The sequence below is a fragment of the Bos grunniens genome, chromosome 2 (genome assembly GCF_055505025.1).
Source record: "Bos grunniens cultivar Pamir isolate PY7600 chromosome 2, Bosgru_T2T1.0, whole genome shotgun sequence".
Classification (NCBI taxonomy): domain Eukaryota; kingdom Metazoa; phylum Chordata; class Mammalia; order Artiodactyla; family Bovidae; genus Bos; species Bos grunniens.
In genome coordinates, this window is record NC_141166.1 from 91,638,352 (window position 1) to 91,656,042 (window position 17,691).

The 17,691-nt window shown below is 40.3% G+C and overlaps 1 long non-coding RNA gene across 1 annotated transcript in view; it reads right to left on the minus strand.

Moving 5' to 3' along the window:
* Positions 1-9,118: 9,118 nt before the first annotated feature.
* LOC147378335 (uncharacterized) overlaps positions 9,119-17,691 on the minus strand; it is a 74,192-nt gene continuing 65,619 nt past the window's right edge. Inside the window, exon 3 of the long non-coding RNA XR_015146117.1 lies at positions 9,119-9,815. This is a non-coding gene — a long non-coding RNA (uncharacterized LOC147378335). The remainder of the gene's footprint in view (positions 9,816-17,691) is intronic.

Consider the following 17,691-nt stretch of genomic DNA (forward strand, 5'->3'; position numbering starts at 1 on the left):
AAAATGCAAACATTAAAGCAAACGAATTGCAATGTCAGTTATATAATGAAGCCCCTGTCACCTTGAGAGCTTGTCTTCCCACATGAACACAAAGCAGAGAAATCAGCAGCTTGGTAGCTGTAGCAACCACAGCGCCAAGCCTGAAGAGCGAACGTTTTCTATGTAGGTTTTGTGCCTCTCTGGCGCTTTGTAGATTCTGCTAATGTTAAGGCCTCTCAGATTCTCAACTTGGTGAATTCATCCAGCTGGGAAAATCGGAGCTGTGATCAGGAGACAAAAGGAGGCTTGCTTTGTGTCTACAAAAGTAGGAAAACACCCTTCAATGGAAGCAGACATGCTCCTAATGGCCACCCTCAGCACCAACAGAAATATAGCAAATATTTATCATGCATATTCTTTATTTAAATTCTGATAAGAATACAGGCAGCCTACTTGGGTTAATAAACCACTTTACTGCCTTAAAAGATCGAAAATTTAAGACATATGTCAAAAAAAAAATCTGTGTGATACATAGACCTGGAATTGAGTGCCACGCTGAGGAGTATTTATTAGATATTTGTTGAATGTAACAACCCAGTAGTTTAGCATCAAAACCCAGATACACCTATATAATTGTGTTTTTTCAACAGAACAAAACATAGTGTTCCTAAATGAACAAGTCTCACCTTTATTATTTTATTTTTATCTACTATATCTTAAAAAAAAAGTTTTATCTCTTTTTGTACATATTTCTGGGAAAACAGTATGAGACCAAGTAAAAAGGAAATACTCTTCTTGACCTAAGGACTGCATCCTGATTTGTGGAACATGCATAGTTGACTTATTTTACCACTGCTCAGGAAAGGAAAGCAGATACCAGCTGTGTATCTGGAGCGAGGTGGATGTGGAAGCCTCACATTATGCATGTAACACAGAGACAGAGGGGTGCCCCCAAAGCAACCTTCCTCTCTTTCCTCCCTCCTAACAGAATTCTTAGACGAAGGGGAGGGGAGTAATTCAAATGTCTCTGAGATTACATTTCCCAGGTTCCCTCACAAAAAATGGCAGCCTTGCACTGGGCAGTGTTCCAGAAAACTTTTTAAAATAGACTGACCATTTATGTCCTTCCTTCTTTTTGCTGGAGCTTCTGAGAATTTTATATCATGAGGTTAACGACGAAATCTGAGGGACAGCAGAATGGGGAGACACAAAGAGCCAGAGTGGTAACTGTGAACCTACGTCCTGATGTCTTCATTACATAAGAAAGAAAGAAAGAAATACCTCTCATATTCAAACATATTCAGGTCTCTGACAAGTTGCCAAATGCACTTCCTAACAGATGCAACATAAAGTAAGCATATAAAGTTAAAAGAGTTTTAAACTACGTGCTACAGACTCAATGCTTTTAGATTTGAAATGGGAAAGGCAATGGAATAAAGACTTAATTATTCAAGAAGATTTCATGCAAGAGATATGAGCAGGCTAAAACTTGAACAGATGTGGGATTTATCTCAATAAAAAAATAAGAGGGTGGTTTAAAATGGCAACCCACTCCAGTACTCTTGCCTGCAAAATCCCACAGACAGAGGACCTTGGTAGGCTACAGTCCATGGGGTCGCAAAGAGTCAGACATGACTGAGCGACTTCACTTTAAAGATATAGATGAATGGGGAGAGGTTGTGGAAGATTAAACAGACTGGTTACTCAAGGCTTGATGCACAAGAATTTGGTTTGCATTTGATGAGTAACAACAATTTATGTCCTTGGAAAGTGATATGATAAAAGAAGTATTTCAAGAAAATTTATGTGTTAGGAAGATATAGGTAAGCAGAGAACAAAGAAAGGAGAGGAGAGCACTCTGAAGGCAATGGCGATTGATATTTCTGAGAGATCTGGGGCTAAAGAGGTGGTGCTGTGGTAGCATCATTCAGGGAAGCAGAACACAGCCCTGGAAGAAGGGGAGATGTCAGGGTGCAGCATAGAGTGGGGGAAGACAGTGGTTTCAGAGGAATGTGGGTAGGGAGTTCACCTAGAATTGTGGAGAAACAGACAAAATAACAATGAGGAAACTGTACCCAGCTACATTTCCAAAAAGTAGAGTGAACCAAAGTTGGAATTTGACTAAATATAAGATTCAAAACAGAGATGGAATTATGCATGCTCTCCTCCCAGAGTTCCTGGCCATGGAACTTCCATCAATGCTAATAAAAGTAAATAACCCACATGCAAATAAAGCAAATGATAATTAGAGGCAGAATCTCAAGTGGTCTAGTTATCTCTACCTTGGAGAAAAGACAGGAAGAGTTTAGGAGGGCTCTGTAACATAGATCAAGAGGTACTGACAAATAATTCCAGTTATGTATCAAAGGGTTGCCATGAGCTTGCACAATTCAAGAGGGCGTCTGGGTTCTATGGATATAGAGGTTCTCCCATCACTATTGACCAGTCAGTTGAGTAACAAATTTTGTAGCTGAACATTTACTCCATCTGGTCCTCTCCTCAGCATCACTACTTGAGTCTGGAAAAAAGGCAGAAGCAGCACACTCTTAGAGTGCACTCTGGAAAGTGGTCTGCTCTTCCAATCTCCCCAGAGGCTCAGGTCCACTTAGGGTAAGGAGTAGAATGGTAAGTCACTCATGGTTCTAGTAAGTAGTGTTCAGTATAAGGAAATAGGAAAATTAAAAAAAAAAAAATCCTGAATTGCTTCAGTGATCAATGCAAAGAAATAGAGGAAAACAATAGAATGCAAAAGACTAGAGATCTCTTCAAGAAAATTAGAGATACCAAGAGAACATGTCATGCAAAGATGGGCTCAATAAAGGACAGAAATGGTATGGACCTGACAGAAGCAGAAGATATTAAGAAGTGGCAAGAATACACAGAACAACTGTACAAAAAAGATGTTCATGACCCAGTTAATTATGATGGTGTGATCACTCACCTAGAGCCAGACATTCTGGAATGTGAACCCAAGTGGGCTTTAGGAAGCATCACTACAAGCAAAGCTAGTGGAGGTGATGAAATTCCAGTTGAGCTATTTCAAATCTTAAAAGATGAAAGTGCTGCACTCAATATGTCAGCAAATTTGGAAAACTCAGCAGTGGTCACAGGACTGGAAAAGGTCAGTTTTGATTCCAATCCCAAAGAAAGGAAATGTCAAAGAATGATCAAACTACCACACAATTGCATGTATCTCACACTCTAGTAAAATAACTCTCAAAATTCTCCAAGCCAGGCTTCAGCAGTATGTGAACCGTGAACTTTCAGATGTTCAAGCTGGTTTTAGAAAAGGCAGAGGAACCAGAGATCAAACTGACAACATCTGCTGGATCATTGAAAAAGCAAGACAGTTCCAGAAAAACATCTATTTCTGCTTTATTTACTATGCAAAAGCCTTTGACTGTATGGATCACCACAAACTGTGGAAAATTCTTCAAGAGATGGGAATACCAGACCACCTGATCTGCCTCCTGAGAAATATGTATGCAGGTCAAGAAGCAACAGTTAGAACTAGACATGGAACAACAGACTGGTTCCAAATCAGGAGAGGAGTACACCAAGGCTGAATATTGTCACCCTGCTTATTTAACTTCTATGAAGAGTACATCATGAGAAATGCTGGGCTGGAGGAAGCACAAGCTGGAATCAAGATAGCCGGGAGAAATATCAATAACCTCAGATATGCAGATGACACTACCCTTATGGCAGAAAGTGAAGAAGAACTGAAGAACCTCTTGATGAAAGTGAAAGAGGAGAGTGAAAAAGGTGGCTTAAAGCTCAACATTCAGAAAACGAAGATCATGGCATCTGGTCCCATCACTTCATGGCAAATGGATGGGGAAACAGTGGAAACAGTAAGAGACTTTATTTTGGGGGGCTCCAAAATCACTGTAGATGGTGGTTGCAACCATGAAATTAAAAGACACTTACTCCTTGGAAGGAAAGTTATGACCAACCTAGATAGTATATTAAAAAGCAGAGACATTACTTCACCAACAAAGGTCCGTCTAGTCAAGGCTAAAGTTTTTCCAGTAGTCATGTACAGATGTGAGAGTTGGACTATAAAGAAAGCTGAGCACCGAAGAATTGATGCTTTTGAACTGTGGTGTTGGAGAAGACTCTTGAGAATCCCTTGGACTGCAAGGAGATCTAACCAGTCCATCCTAAAGGAGATCAGTCCTGGGTGTTCACTGGAAGGACTGATGTTGAAGTTGAAACTCTGATACTTTGGCCACCTGATGCAAAGAGCTGACTCATTTGAAAAGACCCTGATGCTGGGCAAGATTGAGGGAAGGAGGAGAAGGGGACAACAGAGATGGTTGGATAGCATCACTGACTCAGTGGACATGAGTTTGGGTAGACTCTAGCAGTTGGTGATGGATAGGGAGGCCTGGCGTGCTGCAGTTTATGGGGTCGCAAAGAGTCGGACACAACTGAGTGACTGAACTGAACTTAACTGAGCTAGTAACAATATCAAATATTTGGTATTAACAGTTGTGTCAGTATACTGGTACTGTATAAATAGAGGTGTCTATAAAATTAAAATAGTCTTAGACTTGCTTTCACCCTATAAAATAGAATTTTAATTGTTTCTAATGTCCATTATCAACAAAATAGCTATATATTGGTTAAGTGAAATAGAAATGATTTTTATAAATATGCACCAGCCATAAAGAGATCACAGCCAAAAACTTGCAGACTCTTATTTGGACAAATATGTCTAAAAGAAGTGTCACACTCATATATAAGTAGGTATAGAGAGGATGTTCAATAAATATCACTGAAATCAAGAAAATATAAAATAAATTATCACGTTTAGTAATAATTAGCATCAGATCAGATCAGATCAGTCACTCAGTCGTGTCCAATTCCTTGCGACCCCATGAATCGCAGCACGCCAGGCCTCCCTGTCCATCACCAACTCCTGGAGTTCACTCAGACTCACGTCCATCGAGTCAGTGATGCCATCCAGCCATCTCATCCTCTGTTGTCCCCTTCTCCTCTTGCCCTCAATCCCTCCCAGCATCAGAGTCTTTTCCAATGAGTCAACTCTTCGCATGAGGTGGCCAAAGGACTGGAGTTTCAGCTTTAGCATCATTCCTTCCAAAGAAATCCCAGGGCTGATCTCTCTTCAGAATGGACTGGTTGGATCTCCTTGCAGTCCAAGGGACTCTCAAGAGTCTTCTCCAACACCACAGTTCAAAAGCATCAATTCTTCGGCGCTCAGTCTTCTTCACAGTCCAACTCTCACATCCACACATGACCACAGGAAAAACCATAGCCTTGACTAGACGGACCTTTGTTGGCAAAGTAATGTCTCTGCTTTTGAATATGGTATCTAGGTTGGTCATAACTTTCCTTCCAAGGAGTAAGAGTCTTTTAATTTCATGGCTGCGGTCACCATCTGCAGTGATTTTGGAGCCCAGAAAAATAAAGTCTGACACTGTTTCCACTGTTTCCCCATCTATATTCCCATAATTAGCATACTCTTCTTCAAATCACATTTTCCACTTTAATTTTATAAGACTGTAAAAGTAAGTTCTAATTTGATAAATAATATTTTCTATTTATAGCCACAATTCAGATCATTTGACTGTCTAAAACTGATATTTACTATATGATAGGCAGCAGGTAGACAAGTAGTATGAACTTGTAGCATAATTATATAATTTTCTATTCCCAAATAATAGTATTAAATACAAAATATTACAAAGTAGAATATTATAAACTACCTGCAGAACCAGAGGTGATTCTGATACTAAAAAACACATTATTTCTTTAATAGCAGAATTCACTGCATATTTGTACAGATTCTTCAGGTGGGTTATTTCCATTTAAGAGACTCCAAGTAAGTCTATTCCTGGCTTTCAGCTTTTTCTCCCATTTCAGTCACTGAGTGACTAACTTGTGAAACTCCTCTTCCAGATGGCCCATGTTGTCTGGGTCAGACTCTGTGTAGTCAAATACTATTTCCCTTGAGGCAATATGCAAATTAAAGAGCATACATGGAAAGCCAAAGCCATTGTGAATAATTCCAGCAAACTCTTTCTTAACTGTGCCAAGGAAATCATCCTAATATTCCAGTCCTTCAAAATTATAAAGTTACTAATGGATGAACATCAGAAACCTAAACAATGACTTTTGAAAATTGGTGTTTGTGCTTAACTCTCCACTTTTCAATGCAATGTTGCAATACATGCAGACACATACATGCACACTCAGCATTTTTAAAGAAATAATTCTGAGGTAATCAATAAAATTTTAAAAAAATAAATATTGAGGAGACAGAAAAAGAATAACCAAAGCAACACTGAAATTTTAATTGACTGTGGAAATTATATCTTTAATTTTTTGAATTTTTAACATATTCACACAGTTTGAATTAAAATATAATTAAAATATTTACATTGAAACATCTTGCCTCTCCTAAGTACTGTCTCTCATCTGTTTAGGATCTCTGGGGGATTTCCATTTCTCCTCTAGTTCCAGTGAAATCTTGAGAAATTAAAGGGTACTATATATGAAGTATAGAAACAGATGTACATATGTAAACATACCCATGCACACATGTAGTAATTTAATACATGATACAGTTCAGTTCAGTCACTCAGTCATGTCCAACTCTCTGTGAACCCATGGACTGCAGCATGACAGGCTTCCCTGTCCATCACCAACTCCTGGAGCCTGCTCAAACTCATGTCCATCCAGTCAGTGATGCCATCCAACCAGCTCATCCTCTGTTGTTCCCCTCTCCTCCTGCCTTCAATCTTCCCTAGCATCAGGGTCTTTTCAAATGAATCAGTTCTTCGCATCAAGTGGCCAAAATATTGAGGCTTCAGCTTCAACATCAGTCCTTCCAATGAATATTCAGGCCTGATCTCCTTTAGAATGGACTGGTTTGATCTCCTCGCAGTCCAAGGCACTCTCAAGAGTTTTCTCTAACACCACAGTTCAAAAGCATCAATTCTTTGGCACTCAGCTTTCATTATGGTCCAACTCTCACATCTATACATGACTACTGGAAAAACCATAGCTTTGACTAGATGGACCTTTGTTGGCAAAATAATGTCTCTGCTTTTTAATATGCTGTCTAGGTTGTTCATAACTTTTCTTCCAAGGAGCAAGTGTCTTCTAATTTCATGGCTGCAGTCACCATTTGCAGTGATTTTAGAGCCCAAGAAAATAAAGTCTGTCACAGTTTCCATTATTTCCCCATCTATTTGCCATGAAATGGTGCGACTGGATGCCATGATCTTAGTTTTTTGAATGGTTTAGTTTTAAGCCAGCTTTTTCACTCTCCTCTTTCACTTTAATCAAAAGGCTCTTCAGTTCCTCTTCACTTTCTGCCATTAAGGGTGGTGTAGAGGATATAGAGGACATTTCAAATAAGGGGGAGAGGCTGACTATTCAATAAAAATCACTGAGTCTGGAAAAAAATTTATTTTATTTTATAACATAGAAATATGAATAAATAAATATATTCCATGGTTAGTGACACTAAATATAGTATAACTTTTATCATCACCTTGGGGTTAGCAAGAAAATTGAAAGAGAGCCAAGAAACACAGAAGGAAAGACTCTCAAAACCAAACTACTTAAGTTGAAAACTTCCATTCAAGAAAAAAAACTCTATAATAAAAGTTAAATGGTAGAAAAGAAAAATACATAAATATGCAACACATACAATAGGCAAAAATCAATAAAGTTCCTATTTCTATATTTATATAAGAAAAAGAAAAAAAAAACAATAGGAATATGACCACAAGTTAAAGAAGCAATTCACAGAAGAAATATAAATAAAGAGTAAATAAATTTTAGAAGATGCTCTGCCTTACTAGGTATAAAAAACCTACATTAATCCAACAAGATACAAATGTTTTCCTTTTTGATTGGTAAAAAAAAATAATGAAGTTGATATCAAGTGTCAGTAATAGAGTGAGGAAATACTTAATCTTATACCTTGGAGGTTTAAATAAATAATATATATATGCTATGCTATGCTAAGTCACTTCAGTCGTGTCCGACTCTGTGTGACCCCACAGACGGTAGCCCACCAGGCTTCCCCGTCCCTGGGATTCTCCAGGCAAGAACACTGGAGTGGGTTGCCATTTCCTTCTCCAATGCATGAAAGTGAAAAGAGAAAGTGAAGTCGCTCAGTCGTGTCTGACTCTTAGCGACCCCAAGGACTGCAGCCTACCAGGCTCCTCCGTCTATGGGATTTTCCAGGCAAGAGTACTGGAGTGGGGTGACATTGCCTTCTCTGAATATATATATATATACACATGTATATATATATACATACATATATAGAGAGACAGAGAAACTTTCTTTAAGTTTCTTTACAAGAACTTTAAGAAAGCTTAGAATGCAAGCCAAGCTGGCAAGGACCACACAACCCCACCACCGTTCAAGAGAAGCAGTTGTCTCGAGAGGCTGCATGACACATTTAAAGTGACTCCCATACCATAAGGAGCAGAAGGCAGCTGGCCTTTGGCAAGCAGCTGAGCAGAAGAGGGGCCAGTGAGAGGGAAGACCAGGAAAGAAGTAGAGAATGATGATATCACTTATTATGACTTCTCTTTTTTTCAAGGAGGTTTCAAAGCTCAGAAATCTGGGATATGATTGGCTTTTTGGAAGGAAACAGAAAAGGGAATAAACTTTAAACACAAATAAAGTATTGTGAAGGATGTAAAGGGCTAATTCATAGGGCAGCTTTGAACTACTGCAGACTCTGGGGTTGGAGATTGGTCCAAGTTGAACAAGATCTTTACAGATAGGAAATCCATAGCATTAAAATTTGAAACAATAAATAAGAAAAAATAAGGACCCTACATGAGTCTTGTGTGTGTGTGTGTGTGTGTGTGTGTGTATACATACCTACTTAATTTAGCATGACTTGTTATGTCACTGTTTTACTATGGCACTTTCCACCTTTGAAATAGTTTTATATTTTAAAAATGTATATATTTGCACTACTGAAAAGCAGCTATTAATTTACTGAAGGTTTGTCTTCCATTTTTAGAGATTAAACACTCTCAAGCAATGAGCAAAGAGACTGTATTGCACTGTCTTCACAAAAATATTTGTTCTACCATTAACTTTATTATTTTTATTTTTATCAAATAAAACATGCCATAGTTTAACAGATTTATTTAAACCATAAGGCTAACCATTCCCTGCCCCCAAGAGAAAGAAGACAGTACCTTCTATAATCCTCCCCGCTCTTTCCCAAGTCTTCTTTCACAGGACAATGACTTTCAACTCCCTTTCTCACTCAAACTACATGAATTTTTGTTTAAAGACTTGCGATGTTTAGTCCTGTGAATTGCACATTGACATACTAGCTAGTAACGATGGGCATGGTTGTAAAAATTTAATACTTTTCCTACGAACTTTTAATCATGTTATTTCAAAGATTCAATCCAAGGTTCGGTTCAGTTCAGTTCAGTTCAGTCACTCAGTCATGTCCAACTCTTTGCGACCCCATGAATCACAGCACGCCAGGCCTCCCTGTCAATCACCAAATCCCGGAGTTCACTCAAACTCACGTCCATCGAGTCGGTGATGCCATCCAGCCGTCTCATCCTCTGTTGCCCCCTTTTCCTCCTGCCCCCAAACCCTCCCAGCATCAGTCTTTTCCAATGAGTCAACTCTTCGCATGAGGTGGCCAAAGTAGTGGAGCTTCAGCTTTAGCATCATTCCTTCCAAAGAACACCCAGGGCTGATCTCCTTTAGAATGGACTGGTTGGATCTCCTTGCAGTCTGAGGGACTCTCAAGAGTCTTCTCCAACACCACAGTTCAAAAGCATCAATTCTACAGGCATTAAAATAGTCATCTAAAAAGAAAAATGAAAACTAAGTATGATTTTGCTTCCCAATTACCCAAAATGAATAGCGGCAGGCCAAACATACATGCACACAGCCAAACTCAACGAAACTGCTTTTGATGCCTCAGGGCCAAGATAAATCCACTCAGCTCCTTGAATCTAAGCCAAAACCACTTCCTTACCAAAACAGAGAATTTCTTAAGCTACAACTATCAGTTAGAATCACCATGAAGTTTGCTGAGAATCAAAACTAATGACAAATCTAATGTTATGTTTAGAGCTGCCTGTAGAAATATTGCTGATGATTTGTATTATAAATAGAAATAAAATCACTAGCTTGATCTTTTTAAATTGAAGGGCTGTGAAAGATGACATCAAGAATTATGGCCTGTTTTCCAAGTAATAGCTATAATTCTACAACTTGTATAATCTGACAACTGGTACACAATAGGTATAATCTTTCAACTGGCTAACCATGAAAACTTATCACTAGGAAATGTTCTTTCAAAATAAGCTCAAAAACATAATGTTTTGAAATGGTTTTAATTTACAATTGAAGATGCTTATGGGGCTTTTTTCTTTGGTAAACCTTTATGTTGAAATATATCTACATTAAACAGTTCTGTATATATACACAGTAACCACACAGCTCAACACATTTTGATCACCTAGTTCAGGACTGAGAGCATTATCAGCATCCTAGAAGCATCCTCCATCTCTATCAATCATCCTCAATCATTATTCCTGCAAAAGTAACCGATATTCTGATTTCTGTCACCAAAGATTATTTTTGCTTGTTATTAAACTTTATATAAAAATTGAATCATATATTATCCTATAATATGTACTCTTTTGAGTCTGGATTTTCTGTTCAATATTTTAACTGCAAGAGTTATCCAGATTTTTACTTATTGCCATAGTTTGATCTGGTACTCTCGGTCGCTACCCCTGACCTCGGACGTGAGGTAACTCCTCTTGGCCCCTGAAAGGCATGGGGTCCTCCCGGCTTATGCCCCTGACCTCGGACGTGGGGTGGCTCCTCTTGGCCACCCTTAGCGCGCCCGTTGCACCCCACGTCTGAGGTCAGGGGCAGCGGCCGGGAGGAGATAACCCATGCCCCAAGCCCTAGGCCAAGGGCAGGCTGGGAGGAGCTACCCCACGCCCCCATGCCGGAGGCCAATGGCGGTGACTGGGAGGAGCAACCCCACGCCCGAGGCCAGAGGCGGTGGCCGGGAGGACCAACCCAATGTCCAAGGAGCCGTGGCTGCATGGGCGCAGGAGGGCCTAGAGGAGCTATCCCACGTTGAACGTCAGGAAGGGCGCCGGTGAGGAGATACCCCTCGTACAAGGTAAAGAGCAATGGCTGCGCTTTGCTGGAACAGCCGTGAAGAGATACCCCACACCCAAGGTAAGAGAAACCCAAGTAAGATGGTAGGTGTTGCAAGAGGGCATCAGAGGGCAAACACACTGAAACCATACTCACAGAAAACTAGTCACACTAGGACCACAGCCTTATCTAACTCAATGAAACTAAGCCATGCCTGTGAGGCAATCCAAGACGGGCGGGTCATGGTGGAGAGATCTGACAGAATGTGGTCCACTGGAGAAGGGAATGGCAAACCACTTCAGTATTCTTGCCTTGAGAACCCCATGAACAGTGTGAAAAGCCAAAATGATAGGATACTGAAAGAGGAAATTCCCAGGTCAGTAGGTGCCCAATATGCTACTGGAGATCAGTGGAGAAATAACTCCAGAAAGAATGAAGGGATGGAGCCAAAGCAAAAACAATACCCAGCTGTGGATGTAACTGGTGATAGAAGCAAGGTCCAATGCTGTAAAGAGCAATATTGCATAGGAACCTGTATTGTCAGGTCCATGAATCAAGGCAAATTGGAAGTGGTCAAACAAGAGATGGCAAGAGTGAATGTCGACATTCTAGGCATCAGAGAACTGAAATGGACTGGAATGGGTGAATTTAACTCAGATGACCATTATATCTACTACTGCGGGCAGGAATCCCTGAGAAGAAATGGAGTGGCCATCATGGTCAACAAAAGAGTCCGAATTGCAGTACTTGGATGCAATCTCAAAAACTACAGAATAATCTCTGCTCGTTTCCAAGGCAAACCATTCAATATCACAGTAATCCAAGTCTATGCCCCAACCAGTAATGCTGAAGAAGCTGAAGTTGAACGGTTCTATGAAGACCTACAAGATCTTTTAGAACTAACACCCAAAAAAGATGTCCTTTTCATTATAGGGGACTGGAATGCAAAAGTAGGAAGTCAAGAAACACCTGGAGTAACAGGCAAATTTGGCCTTGGAATACAGAATGAAGCAGGGCAAAGACTAATAGAGTTTTGCAAGAAAATGCACTTGTCATAACAAACACCCTCTTCCAACAACACAAGAGAAGACTCTACACATGGACATCACCAGATGGTCAACACCGAAATCAGATTGATTATATTCTTTGCAGCCAAAGATGGAGAAGCTCTATACAGTCAGCAAAAACAAGACCAGGAGCTGACTGTGGCTCAGACCATGAACTCCTTATTGCCAAATTCAGACTGAAATTGAAGAAAGTAGGGAAAACCACTAGACCATTCAGGTATGACCTAAATCAAATCCCTTATGATTATACAGTGGAAGTGAGAAATAGATTCAAGGGCCTAGATCTGATAGATAGAGTGCCTGATGAACTATAGAATGAGGTTTGTGCCATTGTACAGGAGACAGGGCTCAAGACCATCCCCATGGAAAGAAATGCAAAAAAGCAATATGGCTGTCTGGGGAGGCCTTACAAATAGCTGTGAAAAGAAGAGAAGCGAAAAGCAAAGGAGAAAAGGAAAGATATAAACATCTGAATGCAGAGTTCCAAAGAATAGCAAGAAGAGATAAGAAAGCCTTCTTCAGCAATAAATGCAAAGAAATAGAGGAAAAAAACAGAATGAGAAAGACTAGAGACCTCTTCACAAAATCAGAGATACCAAAGGATCATTTCATGCAAAGATGGGCTCGATAAAGGACAGAAATGGTATGGACCTAACAGAAGCAGAAGATATCAAGAAGAGGTGGCAAGAATACACAGAAGAACTGTACAAAAAAGATCTTCATAACCCAGATAATCACGATGGTGTGATCACTGACCTAGAGCCAGACGTCCTGGAATGTGAAGTCAAGTGGGCTTTAGAAAGCATCACTACGAACAAAGCTAGAGAAGGTGATGGAATTCCAGTTGAGCTATTCCAAATCCTGAAAGATGATGCTGTGAAACTGCTGCACTCAATATGCCTGCATATTTGGAAAACTCAGCAGTGGCCACAGGACTGGAAAACGTCAGTTTTCATTCCAATCCCAAAGAAAGGCAATGCCAAAGAATGCTCAAACTACTGCACAATTGCACTCATCTCACACGCTAGTAAAGTAATGCTCAAAATTCTCCAAGCCAGGCTTCAGCAATATGTGAACCGTGAACTTCCTGATGTTCAAGCTGGTTTTAGAAAAGGCAGAGGAACCAGAGATCAAATTGCCAACTTCCGCTGGATCATGGAAAACGCAAGAGAGTTCCAGAAAAGCATCTATTTCTGCTTTATTGACTATGCCAAAGCCTTTGACTGTGTGGATCACAATAAACTGTGGAAAATTCTTCAAGAGATGGGAATCCCAGACCACCTGATCTGTCTCTTGAGAAATTTGTATGCAGTTCAGGAAGCAACAGTTAGAACTGGACATGGAACAACAGACTGGTTCCAAATAGGAAAAGGAGTACGTTAAGGCTGTATATTGTCACCCTGTTTATTTAACTTATATGCAGAGTACATCATGAGAAACGCTGGACTAGAAGAAACACAAGCTGGAATCAAGATTGCCGGGAGAAATATCAATAACCTCAGATATGCAGATGACACCACCCTTATGGCAGAAAGTGAAGAGGAACTCAAAAGCCTCTTGATGAAAGTGAAAGAGGAGAGTGAAAAAGTTGGCTTAAAGCTCAACATTCAGAAAACGAAGATCATGGCATCCAGTCCCATCACTTTATGGGAAATAGATGGGGAAACAGTGGAAACAGTGTCAGACTTTATTTTTCTGGGCTCTAAAATCACTGCAGATGGTGATTGCAGCCATGAAATTAAAAGACGCTTACTCCTTGGAAGGAAAGTTATGACCAACCTAGATAGCATATTCAAAAGCAGAGACATTACTTTGCCAACAAAGGTTCGTCTAGTCAAGGCTATGGTTTTTCCTGTGGTCATGTATGGCTGTGAGAGTTGGACTGTAAAGAAGGCTGAGTGCCGAAGAATTGATGCTTTTGAACTGTGGTGTTGGAGAAGACTCTTGAGAGTCCCTTGGACTGCAAGGAGATCCAACCAGTCCATTCTGAAGGAGATCAGCCCTGGGATTTCTTTGGAAGGAATGATGCTAAAGCTGAAACTCCAGTACTTTGGCCACCTCATGTGAAGAGTTGACTCACTGGAGAAGACTCTCATGCTGGGAGGGATTGGGGGCAGGAGGAGAAGGGGATGACAGAGGATGAGATGGCTGGATGGCATCACTGACTCGATGGACGTGAGTCTGGGTAAACTCCAGGAGTTGGTGATGGACAGGGAGGCCTGGTGTGCTGCGATTCATGGGGTTGCAAAGAGTCAGACAGGACTGAGCAACTGATCTGATCTGATAGTTTGATCTTTCTTTGGTGCTATAAAATGTTCCATCACAGAATACATCACAATGTACTGTGGATTTGATAGACAGTTGGGTTATTTCCAGTTAGGGACTCTTACATATAAACCTAATATAAATGTTCTGTATATGTTTCTGATGAATGCATGGGTGCATGCTAAGTGGCTTCAGTCGTATCTGACTCTTTGTGACCCAATGGACTGTAGCCCATCAGGCTCCTCTGTCCATGGAATTCTCCAGGCAACAATACTGGAGTGGGTGGCTATTGCCTCCTTCAGGGGATCTTCCTGACCCAGGGATCAAACCCATGTTTCCCATGTCTCCAGCATTAGCACGTGGGTTCTTTACCACTAGTGCCACCTGGGAAGCCCTACTGATGAGTATATATCTGTATGCATTTCTGTTGGTTGTATATGTTTATGACATGAGGTAAATATTTAGCTTTAGTAGATATTTCAAATAGTGTTCTATAGTAGTTGCACCAATTTACATTTCCCCAGCAGGGTGGGAGAGTATTAATTGTTCTACATCCTTACCAATAACTGGTGTTATATCTTTTTTTTTTCCTCACTTTAGTCATTTTGGCAGGTGAATAGTATTATGTTATTGTGGATATAACATGCATTTCTCTTTTCAGTGTTCTTTCATAGGAAAGACTCGCTTATATTCCTCTAAGTGCCTACTGATGTCATTTGCCCATTTTATTTGGGTTGTCTTCTTATTTATTTATTTTATTATTATTTATTAATACAATTTCTTTACATCCATATTAAATATATTTGTTCCTCTATGACTTGAGTTTTAACCTTCATAGTATATTGTAATGAATAAAATGTCTTAATTTTTAACAAAACCCAATTTAGCAAGCTTTTCCTTTATGGTTAGTGCTTTTGTGTCCTTTTTAGAAAGCTTTGCTCATTATGCTAAGTGAAATAAGTCAGGAAGAGAAAGACAAAGATATTTATATGTGGAATCTAAAAAACACAAGAAACTAGTGAATAAAACAAAAAAGAAGCAGACTAACAGATATAGAGAGCAAACCAGTGGTTACCAGTGGGGAGAAGAAAAGGGGGAAAGGCAATATAGGTGTAGGAGATTTTAAAATAGAGTTATTAAGGGATTATACGAACTTACATGTGTGAAACTTTTTAAAATTGTAAAGCACAATAGAATTTAAAGAATCTTTAAAAAATAATAAAATTTTTAAAAATAAAATTTAAATAATAGAAAGCTTTGCTCAATTCATGGTCATGGTAATCTTGTCCTATACTAATCTTAACCTTAGTTTACTTTTCACATTTAAGAATATTACATTTAACCATTCCACATTTAATTAAGCTATTAAATCCATCTGAAATTAACTTTGTATATAAGATAGAGTTAAGGTTCATTTTTTACCACATGGATAATCCAGTTTAATTAATCTAGCTCAATTCATCTTTTAAAAGCTTTTCTTGAAAATGCATTTGCATTGAAAGTCAAGTGACTGTACATGTGTAGGTATTTCTGGACTTGCTGTCTTGCTCAATAATCTATTTGTCTATCTCTGTGCGAGAATCATACTGCTTTAATTATAGTCATTTGATAAGTACTGGTATCTACTGACAAATCCTCCAACTTTGATCTTCTTCAAGACTGTCTTAACTGGGAGAAGCTAAGATGGCGGAGGAGTAGGATAGGGAGAACACTTTCTCCCCCACAAATTCATCAAAAGAACATTTAAACGCCGAGTAAATTCCACAAAACAGCTTCTGAATGCCAGCAGAGAACATCAGGCACTCAGAAAAGCAACCCAAGTCTTCGAAAGGAGGTAGGAAAAAATATAAAAGACAAAAAAGGAGACAAAAGAGGGAGGGACGGAGTTCCGTCCCGGGAAGGGAGTCTTAAAAAGAGAGAAGTTTCCGAACACCAGGAAACCTTCTCACTGCCGAATCTGTGCTGAGCCTTGGAAGCACAGAGGGCAACATAACAGGGAGGAAAAATAAATAAACAATTAAAACCTGCAGATTGCGAGCCCTACGGTAACTCCCCCAGCAGAGAAGCAGTGCAGACGTCTGCACACGCCATTAGCAAGCAGGGGCTGGGCAGGGAGGCATGGCGCAGGCTGCATCGCTTAGAGTAAGGATCTGGCCTGAATACCCCAAGCGCTATCTGAGCGAAATAATTTGGGCTAGCAAACCAGACTGTGGGATATCTACCACGCAAAAAGCCAGCCCTAACCTAAGACACCACCAGGCCCGCATGGAGCAAAGGACTGAACAGAGATAGCTGGCTGCAGACCATCCCCCGCTCCCCCCACCCCCACCGCTGACAGGCAGCCAGAGCTGGAAGGGGGCAATTGCAGCCCCAGAGAGACATTATCTATAAAACTGCAAGCAGGCTTTTTTGCTAATTAAAACTTCTTGGGGGTCTGGACGGTCAACATCCGCCTGAGAAGGTGCGCCGGTTGTACACCTAGATAACCGAGCGGCGGGGAGGCGATAAGTCACAGCAATCACGCTCGCCAAAAACCTCATCACCTGAGCTGCTCGGACCTGGGAAGGGCACAAAACGCAGGCCCAACCGAGTCTGCGCCTCTGAGGACTACCCGAGTGCCTGAACCTGAGCAGCTTGGACCCAGGAGGTGCAAGCAGCCCAGGGCCGGCCACGGATGGTTCCCGGGGGAGCAACCTAGAGCCTGAGCAGTGTGGGCAGGGAGGCTACACACACCGTGAGTGGGGGCAGACCCAGTGTGGCTGAGGCATTGCGAGCACACGCCAGTGTTATTTGTTTGCAGCGTCCCTCCCTCCCCACAGCGTGACTGAACAAGTGAGCCTAAAAAAAAAAAAAAAAAGTGTCCACCACTGTCTCCTTTGTGTCAGGGCGGAAACCAGACACTAAAGAGACCAGCAAACAGAAGAAGCTGTAACAGAGGGAACCGCCTTGGAAGCTACAGGCAATAGATTAAACCCTGTAGTTAGTACCGACTACATAGGAAGGGGCCTATAGATCTTGAGAAATATAAACTAGCTGAAAATGAACTGATCCCACAATACTCACAACAAAACCAGAGAAAGTCCTAGATATATTTTTACTATTTTTACGATTGTTCTTTCCTTCTTTTTTTTTAATTTTTAAAAAATTTTAAGTCCTCTATTATTCCTTTAATTTTCACTTTTATAACCTACTATTACTTTGCAAAAATAAAAAAATACCTTATTTT